This window comes from Ambystoma mexicanum, chromosome 7q (assembly GCF_040938575.1).
Source record: "Ambystoma mexicanum isolate Mex_15411 chromosome 7q, UKY_AmexF1_1, whole genome shotgun sequence".
NCBI lineage: Eukaryota > Metazoa > Chordata > Amphibia > Caudata > Ambystomatidae > Ambystoma > Ambystoma mexicanum.
Window position 1 is genome coordinate 54,698,131 of NC_090941.1, and position 26,601 is coordinate 54,724,731.

A 26,601-nucleotide genomic window follows, 5' to 3' on the forward strand; every position below is an offset into this window, starting at 1 on the left:
AAATATTATAAATATTGAAAATAATACATTTATGCGTGCCAATGTAACCGACCACCCACCTTTGTGATGCAACTAAGACATATTCCCGTAACAGCGCCTCGATGCCCTTGGGCTGTGTGAGTGCTTTATAAATGCAAATAAATAAATAAATGACCCTGCACTACGCGCTTGGATTAGTCGGAGGAACGGATGTGTGTGCAGTGCAGTGCTTTGAGTAGGATCTAAAATTGTGCTGGGCTTGCCTTGAAGGAGGGTCAGGTGGCTAAGGCAAGGGCCACCTGCCCCAAATGAATAGTACATTATCAAGCCCTGCAAAAATGCATTTTGGGTCAATCAGCATGGTCACCGGTTGTCTTGTGTGCAAATAAAACTACTCAGTTCCAATTTCTATGTAAACTGCTGTCTGTAAATAAATCCTTTTCTCACTCAGGATACACGCAATTGAATCATAGAGCACATCTCTGTCCCTAAGTACATAATTTACCCAGGCCCATTGTGTTTATTAGCTGTTCTGAAGTGCCCATTTAGGGTTTCAACTCCCCTACTGTCTGTTGGTCCAATGATAATCTGTAGATATTAACCCCCTGGAAGGAAGGGCTAATATTATGCACATATTCCTGAGGAAGTCACTAGTCTTCTGAAACTAAAGGCTTTGCCACTTTAAATGTGCTTCGGCTGGCCAAAGAAAGAGTTTTAACGTATTCAAATATCCCAAATGTAAAAAGGAGTGTGGGAGCTCCTCTACTGAGAATGAACATGGGTTGAATACCCTGTTCTGTGGAATTTCTTCCACTAAGGGGGGTCTACAACCACGTTCTAGCTCGATGCACCCCTCACAGAGGTATCTATTTGCATATCAGTCTTTGTCCCACCCACAAGGCCATTCCAGCACTGAAATGCTAGGCAAATCTCCTCTGATCAAGTGTCACATCAGCAACCCAAGACATGTATTTCGGCCTAGTCGGGCCTCGTCAGTGAGGTTAAGCTCAGCCTCTTTAAGATACAGTGAGCAAGGGGTCCACGTCTTGATTACCCTGGGTTACTTAGGGTGAATCATCAAGTTTTGCAAAGTTAGAAAGGAGTGTGGGAGCCTCTCAACTGAGAACGAACATGGGTAAAACACCCTGTTGTATGGAATTTCTTTCACTCAGGAGGGTCCACAACCACGTTTTAGCTCACTGCACACTTGACAGAGGAGGAAAATCCATTTTCATATGAGTCTTTTTCCCACCCACAAGGGCAGTCCAGCACCTTTTCAGTCTTTGTCCCACCCACAAGGGCAGTCCAGCACCTTTTCAGTCTCTATCCCACCCACAAGGGCGGTCCATCTGGGTGGGACACAGACTGATAGGCAAATGGATATTTCTCCTCTGCCAAACCGACAGTGAGTTTAAACATGGATGTAGCACCTTCCGAACAACAGGCTATTTGTCCCTTATTTAGTCCTCGGTAGTGGGGCTCTAAGACCTTTTTGTGTGTTCCCCGGATGTGTTTTACCCTGATTTCAGTTTTCTGATGTGGGGCATTTTATGCACCCTCAAAAATAAGCCACGAGAAATTATGCATTGGTGCTCGCATTAGAAAGCATCTCCATTCAAATCTACACACCATACAGATGCCTGAGAGGAGATTGGGTGGCCACCAGGTGCCTGTACCTCTTTCTCCAACCCTACATTCACCCATGATATTACACTTGACCAAGGGAAGGTGTACAAATAGCACCCTTGTATGCTACTTGGTGCTTCACGTAATATTAAAGGGAACATTTGTGAACATAGGAACAAACGCACATTTTTATTTATGACATATCCATCACAGTGATTCAAGCCTGCAACCCAAATGAGGACGTAATGCTCATAGCCCTTTCTGCTTATTTCATTTATGATAACAGTCTACCATTAAAGTGATGGCAAACTATGAGTCATGTGTACTGATTTGGAGACTGTTAGTCTATGGGAGTAAGGTGCTGGAAGTCCTGCTTTGGTTGGTAGGCAGCTTTCCTCTACTGCAAGTCACCCATGTGTCCTCACAGGCTTGTGACATCATAAATCCACCAGTTGCTTAATTTTTGGGGACTGAGGGAGCCCTGGAAGCACCCCAGCTCAGGGACCGTTTTTGGAGTCTACCAGGGCTTTTTGGCCAACTAGCCCCAGCTCAACCAGAGTCCCACTTCCAGACAAGTTAAAATGAGGACACCCTACTGTTTTTGCTTTTGGTCATGCTGAAAAAACTTCAGTTTCTATGCTATTACTTCAGTCTGTTCATACCAGGTCTGCACTTTGACATTCTTCTCTGTAAATGGACAATCGTTATTCATCATCAAACACTTATTAAAAATGTAGCACAGCAGTTACATGCTGTGGACAATGATTTAAAAACCACACTTTTTCCTGAGTGGGCTGTTAGCCATATCTAAAGCAGTAAATCTGCTTACAAGAAATATTGTTTGTGAGATAAAGGGTGGGATATGGCAAGGTAGACAGTGAGAACCATGAAGGTAAGAGTGAGAGAAGTGCTTGTGTGTGCATGCGTGCGTGCCTGTCTGCGTGTGAAGTATGAGTAAGAAAGAGTTTGAAAGAGTTTGGTGACTGAGCCGCAGATGAGTGAGCAAGAGAGATGTTAAAGGGGAGGAGGGGTCGCATGTGAGAGTATGGAAAATTTGAAAGGAGGGTGTTTTAGAAAAGAAGAGGAGGGGAAATAGAAAAGGTTCAGTGGGTGATAGAAGTGTAAATAGTAGGGGAAGGAAGGGAGAGAGAGGATGAGGGCAACAGAATCAACAGCAAATGTAGAGGTCAGGATAGTAAGCAAGGAAGAATGACAAAATTACTTCTGTTCTGCAAATGTGATCCAATAGCAACCCAAACAACAAGGTACAACAGTCCAAAATAAAGGACTGTCCAATCAAGGTTCTATAAAAAATATATACACTTTAATTAAACACATCAATGTAGAATAACTATTAAAAGCAATGTCATCATCATCATCATATTAACTTTATTCGGCCGTAAGACCATCAAAGTACAGCATATAAATAAACACAAAACACATTTCTTATCCAAATTTACAACAAATTAAGATGCAGTCTATATTATCCAAGGAGGAGATTGATGACTGCCCCAAGTGCTTTTCTACTGTGACCAGATCTTATAGCAGTTGGAATCAAGTTTATTGGCCAACTTAACAAGCTCTTCCCTTCCCTTGCTGGTTCACTTAATTGTTCCCCAGAGTCTTATACCCAATGGGAGGACATTGGCCCCCAACAGCAGTGGATTTTGAAACCTAAGGTCCGGGGGTGAGAACTAATATGATGGGGATAGACACTCATTTCAACAATGCTGCGTGATGATGGACTGCGTCTCCTAGAAATGCCAAGTATACAATTAACAAGTGATTGCTCCCTTAATTCTATGCATATATAGTCGTGAGTGCTTCCTGCATTATAGCAAAGTCTAGTGCAGTTTATAATGTGCTCACGAGTTAGGGACAGACACCCGCACACCTCTCGAAATCAGTGTGTGCACTTGTTGGCGAGCGATTCCCTGGAATCTATGCAGTCAGAGGATATTTTGGGTACTCTGTGAAGAAATACCAAGACCCCTTCTGCATCGTACTCACATTTACCCTTGGGTCACCATATCCAGGGTGCAATCTAGGGGCCCTGGGGCTGGTGCCATTAGTAGCTGGGTTGGATCCTCTGTTGGCTGATTGAAAACAATGTATAAAATCCCACTACTATAGGGAGAATACTGCAATTGAAAAATATAGAAAAATGCAGCAATTAAAGTAATGAAACAGGGTTAAAAGGCAATACTCAACCACATCAAATTAAAAAGAATATGTTATTCAGTGTAAAATGGTGCAAAAGTGACCTAACCAATCTCTAGGGACCAATGATGGACCAGAGGGACAGTAATGGGTCAATAGAACTTTTCCACTGTTCTTACGTGCCATTATGTGTTGACTTAAAAGTAGGCAGCTCCTCTCTGCCAAATATTCATCATTTGCAAGGCCCAGTGCAAAAATGCAATGCAAAAGGCGGCATATGCTGCATTTTAACCTGCACATTTGCACTCCTCTGTGCAAGGGGAGTAAACACTGCTTAGCATGCTGTCATGGCAAGTGGCACTAACAAGTATAATTAAACATTGCCCGACATGTGAGCATGATGGGCAGCATTTAATTTTCGTTGTTAACACTGCCTCTCGCATGCTAACAATCTCTTCCTTCTCAGTATTAATCTCTTTGCCCTTCTTCCTCAGTTCAGCTCTGGACAAATCATTTTCCTGTTCTGCTTCCCCTTCTCATTCACATGCTGGCTCCTCCTCTCCCTACTCACCCCCTACAAAGGATTGTCAGCTGGAGAGGATCTACCATCCCTGGCTTCTTTGAGTTTTATTACAAATACAATGATGAAGAAATGTCTATCTCTGAAAGGGTAGCCTGCCAACCAGATCCGCCTTTCAGCAAATGCCATGCCAACAGCATAGTGCATACTTGTACCCCACTGAATCAATATCCTGATCTGTATTGCCTGCTCTCCTGTGGCACAGAGAAGGTTATGGTGATGCAGGTGCCCTTTTGACAGATGCAGTGTCAATCAAGTCACTACAGTGCAGGGGCTGCATTTAAGATATGCACCTCTGTCCCCAAATCACATAACTATGAGAGTTACTCTCCAGGTGGCAGATGTACATTTTAACTATATGTCAGACCTGAGTTTAAGGTATGGTGGCTAGTATCTCTCATTAATTATTAAAGGCACATCAAATTGGTATAATACTAATGTCAGCCATGCAAACAGGCCATGTACAGGCTATTACTGTTGTCCCGCTGCCAAATGATTACTTTCTTTGAAATTAGCTTCATAGTGTGTGTATCTGTGTGGTATGAGCATCTACATGAACTTTTCTGAGTATGTGTGTCTGTGTGCATATGTGCATGCCAGGGTATGTGAATAAAGGTAAGATCTCTGCCCATAATGTTGTCCTTTTTGCTGTAATGTAATGTCCCAAGTCTCCAGTTGTGGATTTAATTCACTAGAACATAAAAATAGAGTGCTTCTATCTTTCAAAACTCACAACTTTTTTAAAGCACGTCTAAAAAAAGAAATGCAAATCTAAAAGATGTAGTAGTAGCATCAGAGGGACATATGACCACAGTGTTTCCATAATGTTTATCAAACATTGAGCAATAATTTCCCAAAGGGTTTGACTGTCATAGTTGCTAGCACAAATGTCTGCTTTACTATCGGCAAGAATTGACTCATTTTGTCTGTACTCTGAAATGTCAAGAATTGTTAATGCCGTTTATACATTTCTCAGAAATGCAGATACCTGTTCAGAGTCACATTGTAATCCTGTGACTGACTAATTAGAATATGCTTCTTCCAGCATTGATTTAGACTTGTTCCATTATTGATCAGAAAGTACTGTAAGGAAGGCATGGTATCAAACAGTGAAGACAGTTCATGGGTGTTTATAGAACGTCAAGGGGTTGGTAGAACGCCTATCTAAACCTAAATCTAAGGATGGGAGCAAGCTACGACCAGACAATAATAATAAGCAGTACTAGTTGAGGCTCTGTCAAATAAAAGGGCCAATACTGATTAACCTATTGGCAATTCTTACTTCTAAATACAAAAGGGTGTGGCACTATAGTGTATGCAAAAGGAAAAGTGTTCAAGAAATAGTATGCCAGGGCAGTTGAGCAGTTGGCTTCCCTTATCCATGTTTTCAGCACGGGGCAGGGTGGCACGTTTGTGCTTCTCACACACTCTGGCTTCTCTACCACGAAGATACAGCTCAAAGCATAGACATCAGGGCCTTCTGCCAAAGCCTATTTTTCAATAACAGTCTCTTACAGAGGGCCTGTCGTAACAAACAAATATCAAAGTTCCATTCCTATCAGGATCTTCACATGCACAAGTTCTTGCTTCCAATGTTCATCATGGGCCTCCCTTCTTCAGACTTGGACCCCCTTTTTACTACAATGTTTACACTTGGTCTCCCTCGTTAGGGGTTGTATCATGGATCACCCTCGTTGGGGCTCGGCTCCTCTGACTTTTGAATGTGCAATGGGTTTTGCTTAAACTGCCGCAGGACCACTTTGATTCATTTCACACAATGTTCTTATCAATCTTCTACTTTTGTTTCTCTTGGCGGGATGCCTTACAAAGACCTCTGATTGACCACTCTGTAAACGGTATTGTATTTTTCTTTTTCAGTTCAAACATTCATTAGCAGCTTACCTTTACTCAAGTCTTTCATCACACGTGATTGAACAATGTTCGTTCCAGTGCTCGTTATACAATGTTGCTGCTTGCAACCTTGAATTTAACACAGACCGGTCTTGCATCGGTCTCCCGAACTCACCAGCTGTGTTGATCTCTCTGGGGCTCCTTTGTTCTTGGAGCCAAGGACGATATCACGGTGGCTGCTGCTCTTCCCCACCTTGGAAGGTTACACAGGAAGGTCTCCAGTATCTCTGACACACAATGCAGGATTCTTCAGTCTGGTTTCCTGGCCTTATGCTTTCTGACTTGAGGGTTGCTTGAAAGTAACTGTTTCTTGCTGAAAAGGTCAAGGGTATTTCCCTTCTTGTGAACCTTCTTGGCTTGCCGTCTTTCTCCCCTTATTCAGCTGCTGACTTGAAACTGCTGTTCCTTCATGTGCTTTGCCTCACTCAGAGTGTGCTCTTTCGCTCTGCCTTTCATCTGTGTGGGGACGTTTAATGGAAGTCAGGTGTGAGTGATTGTCAGTAATTGCCTGACTTCACCTGACCATAGTAGCGGGGCATGTAAGGTATACTGCTCGGGTGTGAGTCTGTTTTCTCCCAGAACGGGCTGTCCATGTGCAAGTGTTTGACAAGGGAAATTGGGGGGGGGGGGGTCCCACATATCCTACCTAGTAGGAAGGGGTAAAGGTGGTACAGGGGGAGGGATACCGCATCTCACCATTCGGTGTGCCACTCCCCGAAGACCCCTCACCCAAGTGATCCTCCCGCACTGGTCCTCACCCATGGTCTGGATTCAAAGGTGATGGCTGTGCCCTTGCCATCTGAGAGGGAGAACCGTGGCGACTAGCGAGTGAGCCACCTTCTGGTTTCTGACAGTACACATTCCTTACAAAGTGTACAGCACATTTAAACCTTTGGCAAAAACACCCAAAGATGGATTACAACAATCCAAATAATATTCAACAAAACTTTGTTGTCATAAATAAGCATGGGCAAATGTAATCACCCATAATCCAAAATGTGTAACTATTTAGCATTTTGAGTGAACTAAACCTTCCCAAACATTATTTCAAAGAATGCACACATATCACCCAGAGACTCAAGGATGGTCCAAGTATTTATATTGACAATGTGTGGGCCCTAGGGCTGTCCCGTTCTCTCTTGTTGCGCTTGAGATTCCATCCCCAACCCAAGCATCTGTAATCCCTGGTTAGTGCGACTAATCAGTAACCCCTACTATCTATGTTTTACCTTAGTCTGTGGACAATCTCCCTAAAGGAATGACTCTCTAAACTCCAGCAGGGACTTCCTAGTTGTTTCTATCTGACACAAATCTTAGTTTTTCAAGGGAGTTGGGGTGCAGGTCTGTTCACTCGTGCCTCCCTTACCTCTTTCCTTCTATTCTTAATACCTTGCCTGCCTTCTTGCTCATCCTCTCACTCTTCTGTTCCTCCGATGTTTCACTCATCCTAGCTCTCGTGTCCACCCTTTGATGATTCACCTCCTCCCAAACTGCTTATCTAAGCCTCCTCCATACCACAACACCTTCCTTCTACGACTACTATGTTCTACCTCGCACAACCCCCACTGCTCTATCCCTCCCTATAGTACTCTCCTCCACCCACTATTACTCTGCTCCTCTCACTACTACCACTCTCCTTCTACCACTACTTCCCACTACTACCACACTTGTCCTCCACTACTACTCAAACATGCTGCGTTCACCCTGCAAACATTTGCTTCACAAACACCCCATAAACGTACCTTCCTAACCCACTCATCACACAAACATGCACACTTACATTGCAGTACCCTTACACTCACTACAATAATACTTCACCTTTTCAAATAGCCACCACACACCAGTGCTTTCTCAGGCTGGTCTCTTGGCCAGGCTCCTTCTCCTCCTCCTGAACTCACCCAGACAACCCGCAAAACCTGTATCCTGTTCCTCTTCCAATTAGCCCCGCCCCTTGTATTAGATTGGTCATCTTTCATTGGCCAATCGTATCTACTCATCTCACCCAGGAACGTGCATGTATGGGTGATAGATTTCAAACAGGGTCTAAGCCCTGCCCTGTTGTTCTACATAGACACATTGCACAATATTCTCAACATTGTTGTTAGTTCATGCTGATCATTCCAGTTTAATGCCACTGCCTCCCCGAGGGTGAGGGTAAGTATTAGAAAATGACCCAGTTGGTTTAGTGGTTTCCTTTAATTGCATGGGTCCCCACTGGTATTATTTTTCTGACAAGGATGGGGCATTAGTTGTGATGAACACTTCTGACTACATCAAAGAATGCTAACATCCATTGGATACACTGACAGTTATTTGAGATTGAAAGCCGACCATATTTTACCATTGCAGGTATTGACAAACCCTTTTTGGATCAGGCATAATTGGATGGGTTGATGTCCTTAAATACTAAGAATTTTAAAACTAATTTACACCCAGTGAAAACAGTATTTTACACACTACCAAAAATTCATAAGTCTTTGGTCAATCCCCCTGATCACCCCATAGTGGCAGCCACACATTCTATACTGGAACCACGATCACAATATATACACTGTTTTTTACAACCCCTGGTTATGAAGATCTCCACATACTTGAAGGACCTTAGTGACTTCTTTGTAAACTTGATGTCTTGAAATTAGAACATGCGCAAATAACTCTCTTTACATGCGATGTAGTAAGTCTGTACACATCGATCTCTCATTAGGAGGGTCTTTCGGCGATGGCATGGTTCTTGTTCCAACCTGAAGATATTGGGGCTGATAAAACCGTTCTGTTGACTTTATTGAAACTGGTGTTGAATGATAAACTACATTCAGTTCAGAGAGGAGGTTTTTTTTTGCAGGTCACAGGAACCTCTTTGGGAGCCACTACAGCTCCCTGTTATGCTAATATCTTCATGTATTTCTTCGAATATTACAACATCTTGTATGAACTGATGCAGACCAATGTTCTTTATGGTCTATATGTGCTAAAAGGGGCATATGAGTATGGGATAGTACTTACCATGAGTATGGGCACTATACATTTGTTTTGGAGGTTACACATTGCAAGATGATACATGGTTTTGGTACATTTTCATCCCCAGGACTCTCACACCACTCCGTACTTGGTGACACAGGCTGCCCTTCTCAACTTGTTCTTATGCTGGCGGCAGTTGTTCTAGAGATGAAGAGGGATCACTTACCGATATTATGGGCGAGCACATAACGATTGGGGAATACTAAGACAAATATTAATTTCTGGATTTTGTCTACAGCTTAAACAGTTTACAGAAAACCTGAGCGTTACCGTAGCAAGATAACGGTACATGTCCTTCAGATTTTTCGATTCATATGATTTCTAGAAATGTTTTTGTGGAGATGGCATTATTGAGTCCTGTAATTATGTTTCGTTGTAGGTATTTTCTTTGCATGAACAAGTGAAGAGTACTCAACTCAACAGGATCGTTGAGAGGTTGTTGATGTTGAACTTCTGACTGGACTGAGGTCATATTTGTACTATCAACGTGTGCAGCACCTGTTACTGGGGGGGGGAAGTGAAATTGACATTGTCCAAAATGCATAGGGTTTACATGTAGAATCCTTGTCAGGAGTTGTTAAATAGGTTTCAGGATTGTATTGTTAGTCTGATTGACTTTCTATGTATTGATGGTGCAACATGTTAGAATAGAAAATGCAAACTACTCTGTACTCTATGTGGGTTCTATTAATTGAATTACTTTATAAACATATATTAAACCTTGTGGTTAGCACACAGGTTGCATAGAAAATTATTTTCGAATTGACCTTAATTTAATTTTGCTGAGTAATTTAATGGATGGCTAGTGAATGTGAATATGTATGTAACATTATCTTTGTGATTACAATAGACCTTTAGTGGTCTCTCGGCAGTGTGCTGTTGAGTTCTAGATACATTTCATCTAGACACAATTGGATTTGTTGGTAGGGTATTTGGTCACACCTTTTATATCAACATTACACCTGCATTAAGTGGTCTTTGAATACATCACTGACATTAATTGATTTTTATGCAATTGTAAAAATTGAGTGCAGTCCTCATCCCCGTTTTATGTATATTATTTTTCTTTGGCCATGCTCTCTTTGTCTGTGACTACCATACTGGCTTGCTGGTCCCCCAGTGGTTAGCTCTCATCTTCCTACTCACCTGGCAGCTCCATGCTACTACCCTGTTTCTGCCTGGAGTAGTGTAGGCTCCCTGCTAGCGCCCTCCCATCTAGCTCCCTTTCATCCTTGGAAAACTGGGGTATGAAAGCTGCCCCCCTCACTGGGTTGTCTCTACTGTCTCGTGGTCTCAAGTTAGAAATTCCTGTAATAAAAGAAAAACACTGGTGAACATCGGAAAGGTAGAGGCAAGGTTGGAGATTAGGGTCGGCATGCAAGCATGTTGGCACAAGTGTGGTGAACATGAATTATGGACCTCACTACTGCCATTTTCTCTTTAGGTGGCAGGGACAACTCTGGGATACTGTCTGGTAGGTATCCCCCGCCCCACTCTTGACAATTCTAAGTCAGAGGCATTGTCACAGTTATCATTGGCATGGTTAACAATGTGAGGTGCTGTAGGCTAAAATAGTACAAATAGGACATGCATGTTTCAATTTTGGGCTCATGCTTTTTAGGCAGAGGCAGAAGGTTACTAGGTCAGTTGAGTGAGTAGACTTTAGTTGAGGGAAATAGCAGAACATGAAAATAGGCATTGCAAGAGGAAAAAGGTAGAGGAATAAATTAGGTCTTTGTTAAGGGAGAGATTAGAAATTGAAATATAATAAGCCATCTTTTTTTCAGGGGGAGGAGAACAGCATCCCAGAAATAGTTGGAGTCAGACAAGAGAGTGCACTCAGTGCCTACTAACTCTGACATCATTGTATGACCTGTCAAAATGTGTGTTGCTTGCATTGAAACAGATTCAGAATTGTTTTGAGAGTCCATTCAGCAGAAGTAACTATGCAACATACACATTGGTTTCATAGAAAATTCTAAGAATGGGTTGGCGATAGGAGTGGATAGGAGTGGACATTCTCTTCCTATAACTTAGTGGGTAATTTCTTTTCTGGTGTGACAAAATCTAAGTTTCAGAGAAAAAGCCTTAATTCTGTGGAGGAAGTAGGATATTATAGTAATAGAAGATAAATATAATCAATGGGTTCGATATAGGATCTGTGCGGAAAATGTGCAGAAATGATTAAAAAATGTGAAAAGGGCGACTCACGCTCAGGGTATTGTGTCCCAAAAAATGGGTCTGATTGGGATAGTCCAAATAGTATACAATATACAAGTTGTTCAAATAGTGCGTAGAATTTATTCCATGGTGTGCACAGCTGACACGTGTTTTCGACCTTGTGGTCATTTTCAAGTCTGTTAATTGTCAAAGGCATGAGATATGTACATATTTACATAAAATTATAGATTCAAAACGGAAGTTAGGCAAAACATTAAGCCAAATTCAACAATGAAGCAGTAAGAAGGTACACCAAATATGTCACATTGTAAAGAAAACAAAAATGAAGCAACATACCACATTTCAGATCAGAAACAGGGAGTGAAACGGAAGAATCGAACTGAAAACAAAGAAAAAGTATAAATGTAACTTTGGCATTGTTACTAAGTCCTCATGTCTTGAGTGTCTGTATCATAATCATTGAAAAGACAAAAGCCCTACAAGTCGCAGAGAAAGAAACACAGACCACCTGACTTGCAACCAATTATTGCAGTGACTAGTAATGACTGCCAGACCCTTGTGACAGTGTGTATACAGAACAAGTCCCATGGATAAAATCCACCCATGCTTGTGACAAGTAGAAGTGTCTAAGGGAGGCCCAGAGGGCTGATAGTCATCTTAGGTTGTGGGATTTAATAAGAAGAAGGCTGTGTTGGAGATTGGTAAGGATATGGGTGTCGATGCCAAAGTTGGGAGCTTACCCCTTTCCTGTTTTGGGGTATCCAATCCTATGATGAGAAAAAGATTTGCGTATGAACAGGCAATTCATATGGGGTGAGAGCATTTGTCATCCAGTGATGAAGCCCAAAAAGCATCTAAAGTGATGGACTATCAAATAATTGGTAACATCCCTTGCTGAACTAGTATCCCTAGTGTGATAACTGAGAGAGCGATGTAGATAAGTATGGATGAGTAAACTAGGATGTCAATGCCTGTCTCATCTGAAAAGCAAACAGTGAAATTCAATATGTAGAACAACATAACCTCCAGGGAATGGTCATTAGACATAAGGAAAAGGTAAACACTGCTGCACTCGGTATGTGTAAATATGTGCAGGAGAATTTATTGAAAGGTCGTGAGGTGCAGAGGAGAAAAGCACAACCCTGGCACTAGCTTGTGGGAATAGAGAAAACAAAAAGTGTCCACGGGCTGTGGATCACTCGCGTCCCCTGCACACTCAGGTTATTGTCAAAGACAAACAATAGGTTACTGTATTTTAAATACTAGAATTTGGAATCAATTAAATTGGTCAATTATAAGCTTTTCATAGAAGTAGTTAGGTCAATAGTTAGGCAAGCAAGTGTTAGTTATTTGACCACAATGCACATTCAGTAATTCAAATATAAAAAAATATTGACAAAAGTTTCAAAAGACATCTAAAAGTTATCCAATTGTTAATGGTACATGCCATTCCAGATGTGATTACTATTCAAGTTTTTCGTATTATTGCAATATTGAAATCATACTGTCATGTGTAACAGATCTATAGTACTGTTCTACTTGCTCAACGCATTTCGGGAATCACATTCCCTTCTTCAGGAGCTGATTAGTTTTGCTGGCAGTTGCGATGTGGTTGTTGTATGGCTCATGTGTGCATGTAGAAATGACATGTGTGTTGCCAATTGTGATGCCATGTCTGAGGTTTGCCAATGCCACTTATGTGCAACTGTCATGTGTGTATGTGTCCATTGTACAGTGCCCTGATGCCTGTGTTTTATTTCTCCCTGTCTGCAGCGTCAACTGATGAAGAGGGCGGAGAAGGTGCTGTGGAGCACAGCGGCGGGGATCGCACCGCCAGCCGGAGACGCAAGGCCCGGCTCCCCTCCCAAGTTGTGATCTCGTCAGGGAGTGAGGAGTCCGGTGCCACGTCCCAGGCCGCAGCTGCCGGGGGGAGGTCCAAGAGGCGGAGGTCGAAGTTGGACTCCTCGGCAGCAGAAGAAGCAGCTGGGACCCCACAGGGCCCAATGGGGGAAGATGGCACGGAGTCATCCAGGTTGGTGGGGGGTTTGGTGGAGGAGGAGGCCGTGCAAGCAACAGAGACGGGGTCTGGAGGTGGGGATTCCACTGGTGCTAGTGTTGCAGTGCAGGACCAGGGACAGGAGGCAGCACAGGTTGCCGCGGAGGTGCCTGTGTGCAATCCTGTCCCTGATCCTGTCACTGCATCATCTTGCACCAGCAGAGATGCCTACATCCAGACCCGTTTTCAGGCAGGGGATGAGCTCACGACAACTGGCCTTCCTCTGCCTGCGGACGTGGCTATCTGGGTCCGGGTTGAGCCTGTCCTGGCTGGTGTGGCGTTGCGTCAACGGGCCATGCGAGGTGACCTGCAGTCTTTTCATGAGGAGACTGCACGTCATCTCGAATGGCTCATTGACCGCGTCGGCCTACTGGGACAGGTCACCCAGGCCGGATTCCTCCGTTTGATGGGGCTTGCTCGGACCCCCTCCTCAACTGAACCCCCTATGCGCCAGTCGTCCTCTGTGCCATCTTCCCACCCATCAGTCACCTGGGTGCCCTGTGGAGCTGCCTCTGACGGTGCGGCCAGGCTGGTGGAGGAGGCATCCCTGCCACAGTCGGGAGTCGGAGGTCCAGCAGGGGTGGCCACATCAACGACTGCACCCCAGCCAGCGGAGGATGTGCAGGCAGCAGGAGGCAGTGCACGGGCAGAGGCGCAGCAGCAGCAGCAACGTGGTGGGAGCCATGATGGCTCGGGGCCTTCGACATCGGAGGGGCAGGCATCGGCCGGAGGGCAGGAGGACCCAGGACGGGAAGTGTCTTCCGTGTGGCAGCGGTTGGGCCACGCCATAGATGCGGAGCGGCAGCGGGCGGAAGAGGCACGTCTCACGATGGTCAGGGCGGAGAACTCCATGCCGAGGGCCCTGAGGCGTGCCGAGTGCCTCGAGGCAATCCGCAGGGAGTTTGGGGGGAACATGTGGATGGCCCTGCGGACCCTCGGGGCCATGGCGGAGGAGCGCCTCCGGGACATTGAGCAGGAGTTCGATGATGCCCTGGCCCGGAACATCCCGAAGTGAGCCGTCGGACTAGCCCGCTGCCCTTGTAAATAGTTCTGTAGTTAGTGTTAGGTTTCCTTTGGTTTAGCATTTTTTTGGACCTTTTGGACAATGTGCCACCATTTGGTATATATTTTTTTTTATTTTAGGTAGTGTTATTAGATAGGTTTCATTTCTTCAGTTGGGATCATGGACCCTGGATTGTTTAACTGTATATAGTTGACTTTTGGATTTTCATTTTTTTTTATGATTTCCCCATGGAGCAATGGTTTTCGATTTTAATTTTCCATTGGATTTACTTTTGTGGACTGTGACTTTGGACACCTTTCGTTTGCATTATGATTTGTGGTTTGGCATTATTTCACGTACCTGCTTGTTATTTTTTTAATAATTTCCATTATTGTTTGTTTATTTTTGGTTCAATTTATGTTGCGTTTAATACATATTTTTCTTCAAACGTCAATGTGTATTATCATCTCATTGGTTTCATGCATATCATGATATGTGTTTTGACATTCACTGACACCCATTGGGTGTATGTGAGGGACATTTGTTCATTTCCTAACTTGCAATTGTGGTTATATCATGTTTTTGCCATTTCTAAGTGGGTGGATGCACTACTCAGGTGGGTGTTTGGCATTTGGAGGATGACCATAAGGGCCAGGGATCTAGATTGTGTTGACATGTTGGCTGGGGGACATGAGTGGGGGCCTGGTGGAGGGTGCCCCTGGTGGCTGGGGGTGGTGGGAGATATGAGTTGGACATGAGTGGGGGCCTGGTGGAGGCTGCCCCTGCACTGCTGGGGGGTGGGGGTGATGGGAGACATGGGTGGGGGCCTGGTGGAGGCTGCCCCTGCACTGCTGGGGGGTGGGGGTGATAGGGGACATGAGTGGGGGCCTGGTGGAGGCTGCCCCTGGTGGCTGGGGGGTGGGTGTGGTGGGAGACATGAGTGGGGGCCTGGTGGAGGCTGCCCCTGCACTGCTGGGGGGTGGGGGTGGTGGTAGACATGATTGGGGGCCTGGTGGAGGGTGCCCCTGGTGGCTGGGAGGTGGGGGTGCAGGGAGAAATGAGTTGGACATGAGTGGGGGCCTGCTGGAGGCTGCCCCTGCACTGCTGGGGGGTGGGGGTGATAGGGGACATGAGTGGGGGCCTGGTGGAGGCTGCCCCTGCACTGCTGGGGGTGGGGGTGTTAGGGAGAATTCTCTGTTTAGGCTGAATTTCCTAACCTACTGAGTCCCCCAGCAGCTTTGCTGGATTTCTGGAGTTTGTTTTTTCCATCCTGCCAAGAGTGAGACTCTTTTTCTCCCACTCTTGGACATGTATGTGTGTGTAATTCCTTTGAAATGTCAATGTGTTCGATGGGCTATGGGGTCTTTTACTCCATAGGGTCTCATATGTTTTTCTATGTGTGTTACACCGCACCCTACGTGCCGTAACACTGGGGCGTCCTAGCGGACCCCCACCATAGACTCCATACCCGGGGACTGACTACTGTCTCCCCGGGCATGTAAAGTCACCATTGGCTTTACTAGACCTAAATTTACTAACAGGACTAGTACAAACCATCTTATTGTGGACCTACTAGTAGGGGTAATTCGATTGCTCCTAGACCTGTTACTCGAGGGGGCACTGTTCCGTCCCCCCTCGTCGAGTTTTGGCTGGTGGTAGTGGAAACTACTTGTTATGTTCGACCCCGAACATAACCCTATGGGATTCGTCCCATTGTTGGAGATTGATACTGTTTCTCGTTAATCTCCAACGTACCCCCGATCTACTTATCCTAAATAAGTTTATCGGATGGTATTTTCTGCCAGAACTCGGTTTTTAAAATGGCGTCTGTGTTCATCTCTGTGACTCCTAAACCAAAGGTTGTGCCCTTTGTTCCACTTTTGGCGGGCCTCTGTACAGAGACCCTCCAAAGTGGTGCCATTCTGTCTGGGTTACCTCAGGGGTGTGGGAGGGGGTTTAGGCACCCTGGACCGAGTTGCCTTGCCAACTCAGGTCGCACTCTGGAGTGATTGGCCCAAGTGGTGAGCGTTCCCGCTCACCACTTAGCATGTGTTGATTGACAGCTAGGCTGAATGAATGGGGGTCGTCTGCATAAAAGCAGGGCTTTTGGGACTGGATCTTCAGAAGTCGCCACAGGACCTTAGAATCCGACAAGGGTAACGCTGAGCCGACCTGCACGACGACACCTCCGGTGGAGCCCTGCGGAACCGACTCACCACTTCCCGACGACAGAGGAGATCTCCCTGCCGGAGAGTCTCTTCCCCTGGGTGGTGGGAACAACCAGCCCCTTTGCTTTTTATTTGCCTCAGGACGCAGTGGTCGAATTGCCCGTGCAGAGCACCCCGGCAACCGGATAGCCACTACCCCTGTACCGCGACCAAAAGGTGGTGCCTTGTGACGGAGCACTCCGCGGCTGGTCTCTTCCCTGGTGGTGCACCGAACTTCCTTTTTCTTCGACGACGAGAACCTCTCTACTCTTGGCAAAGACCCGACGTGCATCCACCACCAGGAACATCTGCCTCCGCCGGAGCTGCTCCCCACAATAAGGTACCGTGTCCGCCTGGCTTCCCTTTCGATCGGATTGAGCGAGGTGTCTTAATCCTCTCCTTTCCGTTGGGTCGCCTCCAAGCTTTTCCTCATTTATAGTTCTGAACTGGTTCAACCTGCCGATAACAATTTGCTACAAAGACTTGAATGCATCTCCCCTAGAGACTTTTTGGGACATCGCGCCTTGCCTCTCTCCGAAGGGCCTGGCCTCTGAACTTGATGATCTATTGTGATTCTTGCCTTCCTGCCTTGCATTTTATCCGCGAAGGATTGAACTGTGTTGATTTCATGATCTGCCTATCTTTTTCTCTCCTGTCCTAACTTATGTTCGAGTGTCATCTAGGTTGAGGTATACACCTCTGTCTGAAAATAAGTGGTACCGGTAAAACCTAGAGTTGTCGATATATTGCTAGGGGGATTGATCGTTTTCTATTTCGTAGAGTAATTGTGTTTGATTTGTTTGCCGTGATTTGCCTTAGTGTTTTCCATAGATGTTTCGTTATAAATAAATGCCTTAATATCTTTACACTAAGCCTCGTTGCGTGTTTGCTTGTCTTGCTGTGAAGAATTGCCCTATTTTGTATACTCCACATACTGCTCAACTTTTCTTGAGAGAGGTCTGACTGCTCAGCCACAGCTACCAAGTGAATCTGTGTGGTACAGACTGCTACCAAGTGGGTTCACCGCCAAACGCCTGTAGTCCTAAATCTTTTGCAGTGGTCCCAGAGGGAACTGCACAGGTTTCCGCCTAACAGGGGGTGATAGGGGACATGAGTGGGGGCCTGGTGGAGGCTGCCCCTGGCAGCTGGGGGGTGTGGGTGCAGGGAGGAGACATGAGGTGGACATGAGTGGGGGCCTGGTGGAGGCTGCCCCTGCACTGCTGGGGGGTAGGGGTGATAGGGGACATGATTGGGGGCCTGGTGGAGGGTACCCCTGGTGGCTCGGGGGTGGGGGTGGTGGTAGACATGAGTTGGACATGAGTGGGGGCCTGGTGGAGGCTGCCCCTGCACTGCTGGAGGGTGGGGGTGATGGGAGACATGAGTGGGGGCCTGGTGGAGGCTGCCCCTGCACTGCTGGGGGGTGGGGGTGATGGGAGACATGGGTGGGGGCCTGGTGGAGGCTGCCCCTGGTGGCTGGGGGGTGGGGGTGGTGGGAGACATGAGTGGGGGCCTGGTGGAGGCTGCCCAGGCACTGCTGGGGGTGGGGGTGATAGGGGACATGAGTGGGGGCCTGGTGGAGGCTGCCCCTGCACTCCTGGGGGGTGGGGGTGATGGGAGACATGGGTGTGGGCCTGGTGGAGGCTTCCCCTGGTGGCTGGGGGGTGTGGGTGCAGGGAGACATGAGTTGGACATGAGTGGGGGCCTGGTGGAGGCTGCCCCTGCACTGCTGGGGGGTGGGGGTGATAGGGGACATGAGTGGGGGCCTGGTGGAGGCTGCCCCTGGTGGCTGGGGGATGGGGGTGGTGGGAGACATGAGTGGGGGCCTGGTGGAGGCTGTCCCTGCACTGCTGGGAGGTGAGGGTGATGGGAGACATGGGTGGGGGCCTGGTGGAGGCTGCCCCTGGTGGCTGGGGGGGTGGGGGTGCAGGGAGACATGAGTTGGACATGAGTGGGGGCCTGGTGGAGACTGCCCCTGCACTGCTGGGAGGTGAGGGTGATGGGAGACATGGGTGGGGGCCTGGTGGAGGCTGCCCCTGGTGGCTGGGGGGTGGGGGTGGTGGGAGATATGAGAGGGGGCCTGGTGGAGGCTGCCCCTGCACTGCTGGGGGGTGGGGGTGATAGGGGACATGAGTGGGGGCCTGGTGGAGGCTGCCCCTGGTGGCTGGAGGGTGGGGGTGGTGGGAGACATGAGTGGGGGCCTGGTGGAGGCTGCCCCTGCGGTGGGGGTGGTGGTAGACATGATTGGGGGCCTGGTGGAGGGTGCCCCTGGTGGCTGTGGGGTGGGGGTGCAGGGAGACATGAGTTGGACATGAGTGGGGGCCTGGTGGAGGCTGCCCCTGCACTGCTGGAGGGTGGGGGTGATAGGGGACATGAGTGGGGGCCTGGTGGAGGCTGCCCCTGCACTGCTGGGAGGTGGGGGTGATGGGAGACATGATTGGGGGCCTGGTGGAGGGTGCCCCCTGGTGGCTGGGGGGTGGGGGTGGTGGTAGACATGAGTTGGACATGAGTGGGGGCCTGGTGGAGGCTGCCCCTGCACTGCTGGGGGGTGGGGGTGATGGGAGACATGGGTGGGGGCCTGGTGGAGGCTGCCCCTGCACTGCTGGGGGGTGGGGGTGATGGGAGACATGATTGGGGGCCTGGTGGAGGGTGCCCCTGGTGGCTGGGGAGGTGGGGGTGGTGGTAGACCTGAGTTGGACATGAGTGGGGGCCTGGTGGAGGCTACCCCTGCACTGCTGGGGGGTGGGGGTGATGGGAGACATGAGTGGGGGCCTGGTGGAGGCTGCCCCTGCACTGCTGGGGGGTGGGGGTGCAGGGAGACATGAGTTGGACATGAGTGGGGGCCTGGTGGAGGCTGCCCCTGCACTGCTGGAGCGTGGGGGTGATAGGGGACATGAGTGGGGGCCTGGTGGGGGCTGCCCCTGCATTGCTGGGGGGTGGGGGTGATGGGAGACATGATTGGGGGCCTGGTGGAGGGTGCCCCTGGTGGCTGGGGGGTGGGGGTGGTGGGAGAGATGAGTGGGGGCCTGGTGGAGGCTGCCCCTGCACTGCTGGGGGGTGGGGGTGATAGGGGACATGATTGGGGGCCTGGTGGAGGCTGCCCCTGCACTGCTGGGGGGTGGGGGTGATGGGAGACATGGGTGGGGGCCTGGTGGAGGCTGCCCCTGGTGGCTGGGGGGTGTGGGTGCAGGGAGACATGAGTTGGACATGAGTGGGGGCCTGGTGGAGGCTGCCCCTGCACTGCTGGGGGCTGGGGGTGATAGGGGACATGAGTGGGGGCCTGGTGGAGGCTGCCCCTGCACTGCTGGGAGGTGGGGGTGATGGGGGACATGATTTGGGGCCTGGTGGAAGGTGCCCCTGCACTGCTGGGGGGTGGGGGTGATGGGAGACATGGGTGGGGGCCTGGTGGAGGCTGCCCCTGCACTGCTGGGAGGTGGGGTGATGGGATACATGATTGGGGGCCTAGTGGAGGGTGCCCCTGGTGGCTGGGGGGTGGGGGTGGTGGTAGACATGAGTTGTACATGAGTGGAGGCTTGGTGGAGGCTGCCCCTGCACTGCTGGAGCGTGGGGGTGATAGGGGACATGAGTGGGGGCCTGGTGGGGGCTGCCCCTGCATTGCTGGGGGGTGGGGGTGATGGGAGACATGATTGGGGGCCTGGTGGAGGGTGCCCCTGGTGGCTGGGGGGTGGGGGTGGTGGGAGAGATGAGTGGGGGCCTGGTGGAGGCTGCCCCTGCACTGCTGGGGGGTGGGGGTGCAGGGAGACATGTGTTGGACATGAGTGGGGGCCTGGTGGAGGCTGCCCCTGCACTGCTGGAGCGTGGGGGTGATAGGGGACATGAGTGGGGGCCTGGTGGGGGCTGCCCCTGCATTGCTGGGGGGTGGGGGTGATGGGAGACATGATTGGGGGCCTGGTGGAGGGTGCCCCTGGTGGCTGGGGGGTGGGGGTGGTGGGAGAGATGAGTGGGGGCCTGGTGGAGGCTGCCCCTGCACTGCTGGGGGGTGGGGGTGATAGGGGACATGAGTGGGGGCCTGGTGGAGGCTGCCCCTGCACTGCTGGTGGGTGGGGGTGATGGGAGACATGGGTGGGGGCCTGGTGGAGGCTGCCCCTGGTGGCTGGGGGGTGTGGGTGCAGGGAGACATGAGTTGGACATGAGTGGGGGCCTGGTGGAGGCTGCCCCTGCACTGCTGGGGGCTGGGGGTGATAGGGGACATGAGTGGGGGCCTGGTGGAGGCTGCCCCTGCACTGCTGGGAGGTGGGGGTGATGGGGGACATGATTTGGGGCCTGGTGGAAGGTGCCCCTGCACTGCTGGGGGGTGGGGGTGATGGGAGACATGGGTGGGGGCCTGGTGGAGGCTGCCCCTGCACTGCTGGGAGGTGGGGTGATGGGATACATGATTGGGGGCCTAGTGGAGGGTGCCCCTGGTGGCTGGGGGGTGGGGGTGGTGGTAGACATGAGTTGTACATGAGTGGAGGCTGCCCCTGCACTGCTGGGGTGTGGGGGTGATTGGAGACATGAGTGGGGGCCTGGTGGAGGCTGCCCCTGCACTGCTGGGGGGTTGGGGTGATAGGGGACATGAGTGGGGGCCTGGTGGAGGCTGCCCCTGTACTGCTGGGGGTTGGGGGTGATGGGAGACATGATTGGGGGCCTGGTGGAGGGTGCCCCTGGTGGCTGGGGGGTGGGGGTGGTGGGAGACATGAGTGGGGGGCTGGTGCAGGCTGCCCCTGCACTGCTGGGGGTGATAGGGGACATGAGTGGGGGCCTGGTGGAGGCTGCCCCTGCACTGCTGGGGGGTGGGGGTGATGGGAGACATGGGTGGTGGCCTGGTGGAGGCTGCCCCTGGTGGCTGGGGGGTGTGGGTGCAGGGAGACATGAGTGGGGGCCTGGTGGAGGGTGCCCCTGGTGGCTGGGGGGTGGGGGTGCAGGGTGACATGAGTTGGACATGAGTGGGGGCCTGGTGGAGGCTGCCACTGCACTGCTGGGGGGTGGGGGTAATAGGGGACATGAGTGGGGTCCTGGTGGAGGCTGCCCCTGCACTGCTGGGAGGTGGGGGTGATGGGAGACATGATTGGGGGCCTGGTGGAGGGTGCCCCTGGTGGCTGGGGGTGGGGGTGGTGGTAGACATGAGTTGGACATGAGTGGGGGCCTGGTGGAGGCTGCCCCTGCACTGCTGGGGGGTGGGGGTGATGGGAGACATGAGTGGGGGCCTGGTGGAGGCTGCCCCTGCACTGCTGGGGGGTGGGGGTGCAGGGAGACATGAGTTGGACATGAGTGGGGGCCTGGTGGAGGCTGCCCCTGCACTGCTGGGGGGTGGGGATGATAGGGGACATGAGTGGGGGCCTGGTGGAGGCTTCCCCTGTACTGCTGGGGGGTGGGGGTGATGGGAGACATGATTGGGGGCCTGGTGGAGGGTGCCCCTGGTGGCTGAGGGGTGGGGGTGGTGCGAGACATGAGTGGGGGCCTGGTGGAGGCTGCCCCTGCACTGCTGGGGGGTGGGGGTGATAGGGGACATGAGTGGGGGCCTGGTGGAGGCTGCCCCTGCACTGCTGGGGGGTGGGGGTGATGGGAGACATGGGTGGGGGCCTGGTGGAGGGTGCCCCTGGTGGCTGGGAGGTGAGGGTGGTGGTAGACATGAGTTGGACATGAGTGGGGGCCTGGTGGAGGGTGCCCCTGGTGGCTGGGGGGTGAGGGTGGTGGTAGACATGAGTTGGACATGAGTGGGGGCCTGGTGGAGGCTGCCCCTGCACTGCTGGGGGGTGGGGGTGATGGGAGACATGGGTGGGGGCCTGGTGGAGGCTGCCCCTGCACTGCTGAGAGGTGGGGGTGATGGGAGACATGATTGAGGGCCTGGTGGAGGGTTCCCCTGGTGGCTGGGGGGTGGGGGTGGTGGTAGACATGAGTTGGACATGAGTGGGGGCCTGGTGGAGGCTGCCCCTGCACTGCTGGCGGGTGGGGGTGATGGGAGACATGATTGAGGGCCTGGTGGAGGGTGCCCCTGCACTGCTGGGGGGTGGGGGTGATAGGGGACATGAGTGGGGGCCTGGTGGAGGCTGCCCCTGCACTGCTGGGGGGTGGGGGTGATTGGAGACATGGGTGGGGGCCTGGTGGAGGCTGCCCCTGGTGGCTGGGGGGTGTGGGTGCAGGGAGACATGAGTTGGACATGAGTGGGGGCCTGGTGGAGGGTGCCCCTGGTGGCTATGGGGTGGGGGTGCAGGGAGACATGAGTTGGACATGAGTGGGGGCCTGGTGGAGGCTGCCCCTGCACTGCTGGGGGGTGGGGATGATAGGGGACATGAGTGGGGGCCTGGTGGAGGCTGCCCCTGCACTGCTGGGGGGTGGGGGTGATGGGAGACATGATTGGGGGCCTGGTGGAGGGTGCCCCTGGTGGCTGGGGGGTGGGGGTGGTGGTAGACATGAGTTGGACATGAGTGGGGGCCTGGTGGAGGCTGCCCCTGCACTGCTGGGGGGTGGGGTGATGGGAGACATGGTTGGGGGCCTGGTGGAGGCTGCCCCTGCACTGCTGGGAGGTGGGGGTGATGGGAGACATGATTGGGGGCCTGGTGGAGGGTGCCCCTGGTGGCTGGGGGGTGGGGGTGGTGGTAGACATGAGTTGGACATGAGTGGGGGCCTGGTGGAGGCTGCCCCTGCACTGCTGGGTGGTGGGGGTGATGGGAGATATGAGTGGGGGCCTGGTGGAGGCTGCCCCTGCACTGCTTGAGGGTGGGGGTGCAGGGAGACATGAGTTGGACATGAGTGGGGGCCTGGTGGAGGCTGCCCCTGCACTGCTGGGGGGTGGGGGTGATAGGGGACATGAGTGGGGGCCTGGTGAAGGCTGCCCCTGCACTGCTGGGGGGTGGGGGTGATGGGAGACATGGGTGGGGGCCTGGTGGAGGCTGCCCCTGGTGGCTGGGGGGTGTGGGTGCAGGGAGACATGAGTTGGACATGAATGGGGGCCTGGTGGAGGGTGCCCCTGGTGGCTGGGGTGTGGGGTTGCAGGGAGACATGAGTTGGACATGAGTGGGGGCCTGGTGAAGGCTGCCCCTGCACTGCTGGGGGTGGGGGTGATGGGAGACCTGAGTGGGGGCCTGGTGGAGGGTGCCCCTGGTGGCTGGGGGGTGAGGGTGGTGGTAGACATGAGTTGGACATGAGTGGGGGCCTGGTGGAGGCTGCCACTGCACTGCTGGGAGGTGGGGGTGATGGGAGACATGATTGAGGGCCTGGTGGAGGGTGCCCCTGGTGGCTGGGGGTGGGGGTGGTGATAGACATGAGTTGGACATGAGTGGGGCCTGGTGGAGGCTGCCCCTGCACTGCTGGGGGGTGGGGGTGATGGGAGACATGGGTGGGGGCCTGGTGGAGGCTGCCCCTGGTGGCTGGGGGTTGGGGGTGGTGGGAGACATGAGTGGGGGCCTGGTGGAGGCTGCCCCTGCACTGCTGGGGGGTGGGGTGATAGGGGACATGAGTGGGGGCCTGGTGGAGGCTGCCCCTGCACTGCTATCGGGTGGGGGTGATGGGAGACATGGGTGGGGGCCTGGTGGAGGCTGCCCCTGGTGGCTGGGTGGTGTGGGTGCAGGGAGACATGAGTTGGACATGAGTGGGGGCCTGGTGGAGGCTGCCCCTGCACTGCTGGGGGGTGGGGGTGGTGGTAGACATGATTGGGGGCCTGGTGGAGGCTGCCCCTGGTGGATGGGGGTGCAGGGGGACATGCGTTGGTGGGCAGTAGTGCAAGGTGACATGTGGGTTGGCTGGGGGGCATGGCCATGGTGGATGGGTTGCCTGCAGGACATGTGCAGGGTAGGCCCCTGTGGTGTGGGCCACCTGCAGGGGCCGTGGAGGGTGTAGAGGGAACACCTGGGAGGACCCACACATGCAATTCACGTGTGGTGCTCCCCGCGCACCCCTGTAATACACGTACCCTGATGGAACCGCGTGTGATACTTCATGTGCACCCCTGAAATACACGTACCCTGCTGCTTTTGCGTGTGATACTTCCCGCGCACCCCTGGAATACACGTACCCTGATGGAATCGCGTGTGATACTTCCCGTGCACCCCTGAAATACACATACCCTGCTGATTTTGCTTGTGATACTTCCCGCGCACCCCTGAAATACACGTACCCTGCTGCTTTTGCGTGTGATACTTCCCATGCACCCCTGGAATACATGTACCCTGCTGTTTTTGCGTGTGATACTTCCCGCGCACCCCTGGAATACACGTACCCTGATGAAATCGCGTGTGATACTTCCCGCACACCCAGGAGATACACGTACCCTGCTGCTTTTGCGTGTGATACTTCCCGCGCACACCTGGAATACACGTACCCTGCTGTTTTTGCGTGTGTTACTTCCCACGCACCCCTGATGTACACGTACACAGGACAATCGCATGTGGAACTTCACGCAAACCACTGAAATACACGTTCCCCGCTTGGCGTTTGCTGTTTGCCAGCCCTGTGAACTGGTCCAGGGTTAGCGCAGCCCTTTGCGATGATTTGGGGATTTTGAAGGCTTTTCCTTGCGCGAGGGCGTTCTTGGGGGCGTAACTGGCGCTGCTGCAGGGTCGCTGCGCCACTCTGCGCCACGGCTGGTTTCGGAGGCCAAAATCCATGAATACGCTGTGCGATGAAAAGGATTTTTTCGCACGCGGCTGGCGCAGTGTATCGCACGGGGACACTGTGCGCCAGCCGCGTGCGCCATTTTTGTGCGAATTTCTATGAATTACCCTGAATGTATGTTCAACATATATTTAGGCTAACTCCCCTTCTGTGATGTTTCTATTTAATTACAGTGTAAATGTATGCCTTCCTCACTTTCAATGTGCACCTTAAACAGCGAGTAAATGGGTAGTGAATAATCACCCTCTTGCTTTTATCTTGAGCATCTCAGCATTAATAACAGTATTCTGCTTGATTTGTCTAGGCATGCACACAGTGAGATGTCCTACGCTTGTCTGTGCTTTGACATTGAACAGAATAGCAGTCAAGGGATCTCTCCGTGTACACACTTTGGGATCTAGTTAATCAAAGCTATAATTGCACCAGCATATACGCTTATGAAATATTTACTTATTACCCAGGATGTACAGTCAATTTACTTACCCTCACCCCTCGGTGCTGACAGGGACCAGGATTTCATCCAATTCCCTTTATGGAATCACTCCCCTCAGGATTATTTCTCCTTCAAATCATACTCACATGTGCATTTCTTTTGGCTTTATCACAGACAGCTGGGCACCCTCTTAAGGACTGGTTCAAATCTCCCCTTATGGGAACAGGTGGGTATCACTCTGCAAGATGGAATCAGCTTTCCTCCACAACCTGACTGCTGTCTCACCCTATAAATAAAGCCTGGGACTTTAACTCCTACTAGGCCTTACTTTCAGGCTGCTGGTGTAATCCAAAATGGTTCCAAAAGGACAGCAATTTATCAATTCTTATTTCTCTCTTCTTTATCAGTCAGTGAGTGAGCAAGTGAGTCTGTGAGTCTTCTCCTCTGTGTGTGTTGAATCTTATATACAACACAGTAAGCCCATCTTTTTGCGGTGGTCAAGGTATGTGATTGGACAATGTTCCAAAGGTGACATCACAGTGGACATACCCCGCTGCAGTCATTGGGCAACTGCTGAAGGGGCAGTCTGATGGGAATAACTTCTACACCAAGTTTTCCCTCCTATTTATTGTGATGTGATCGCAGGGATTTCATGCATCAAATATTATAACATTCTGAGATAGTAAATTCCACACATATGGCCACTAATCATCTCACCATATTTCTCTCTCTGGCACTAATAAAACAATTCAATTTTCATCAAGATATCACAAATGGTTACTGAGCTACAGAACTTTTTCATTTAACTCACTCCTACCTTTATATATACATTATTTC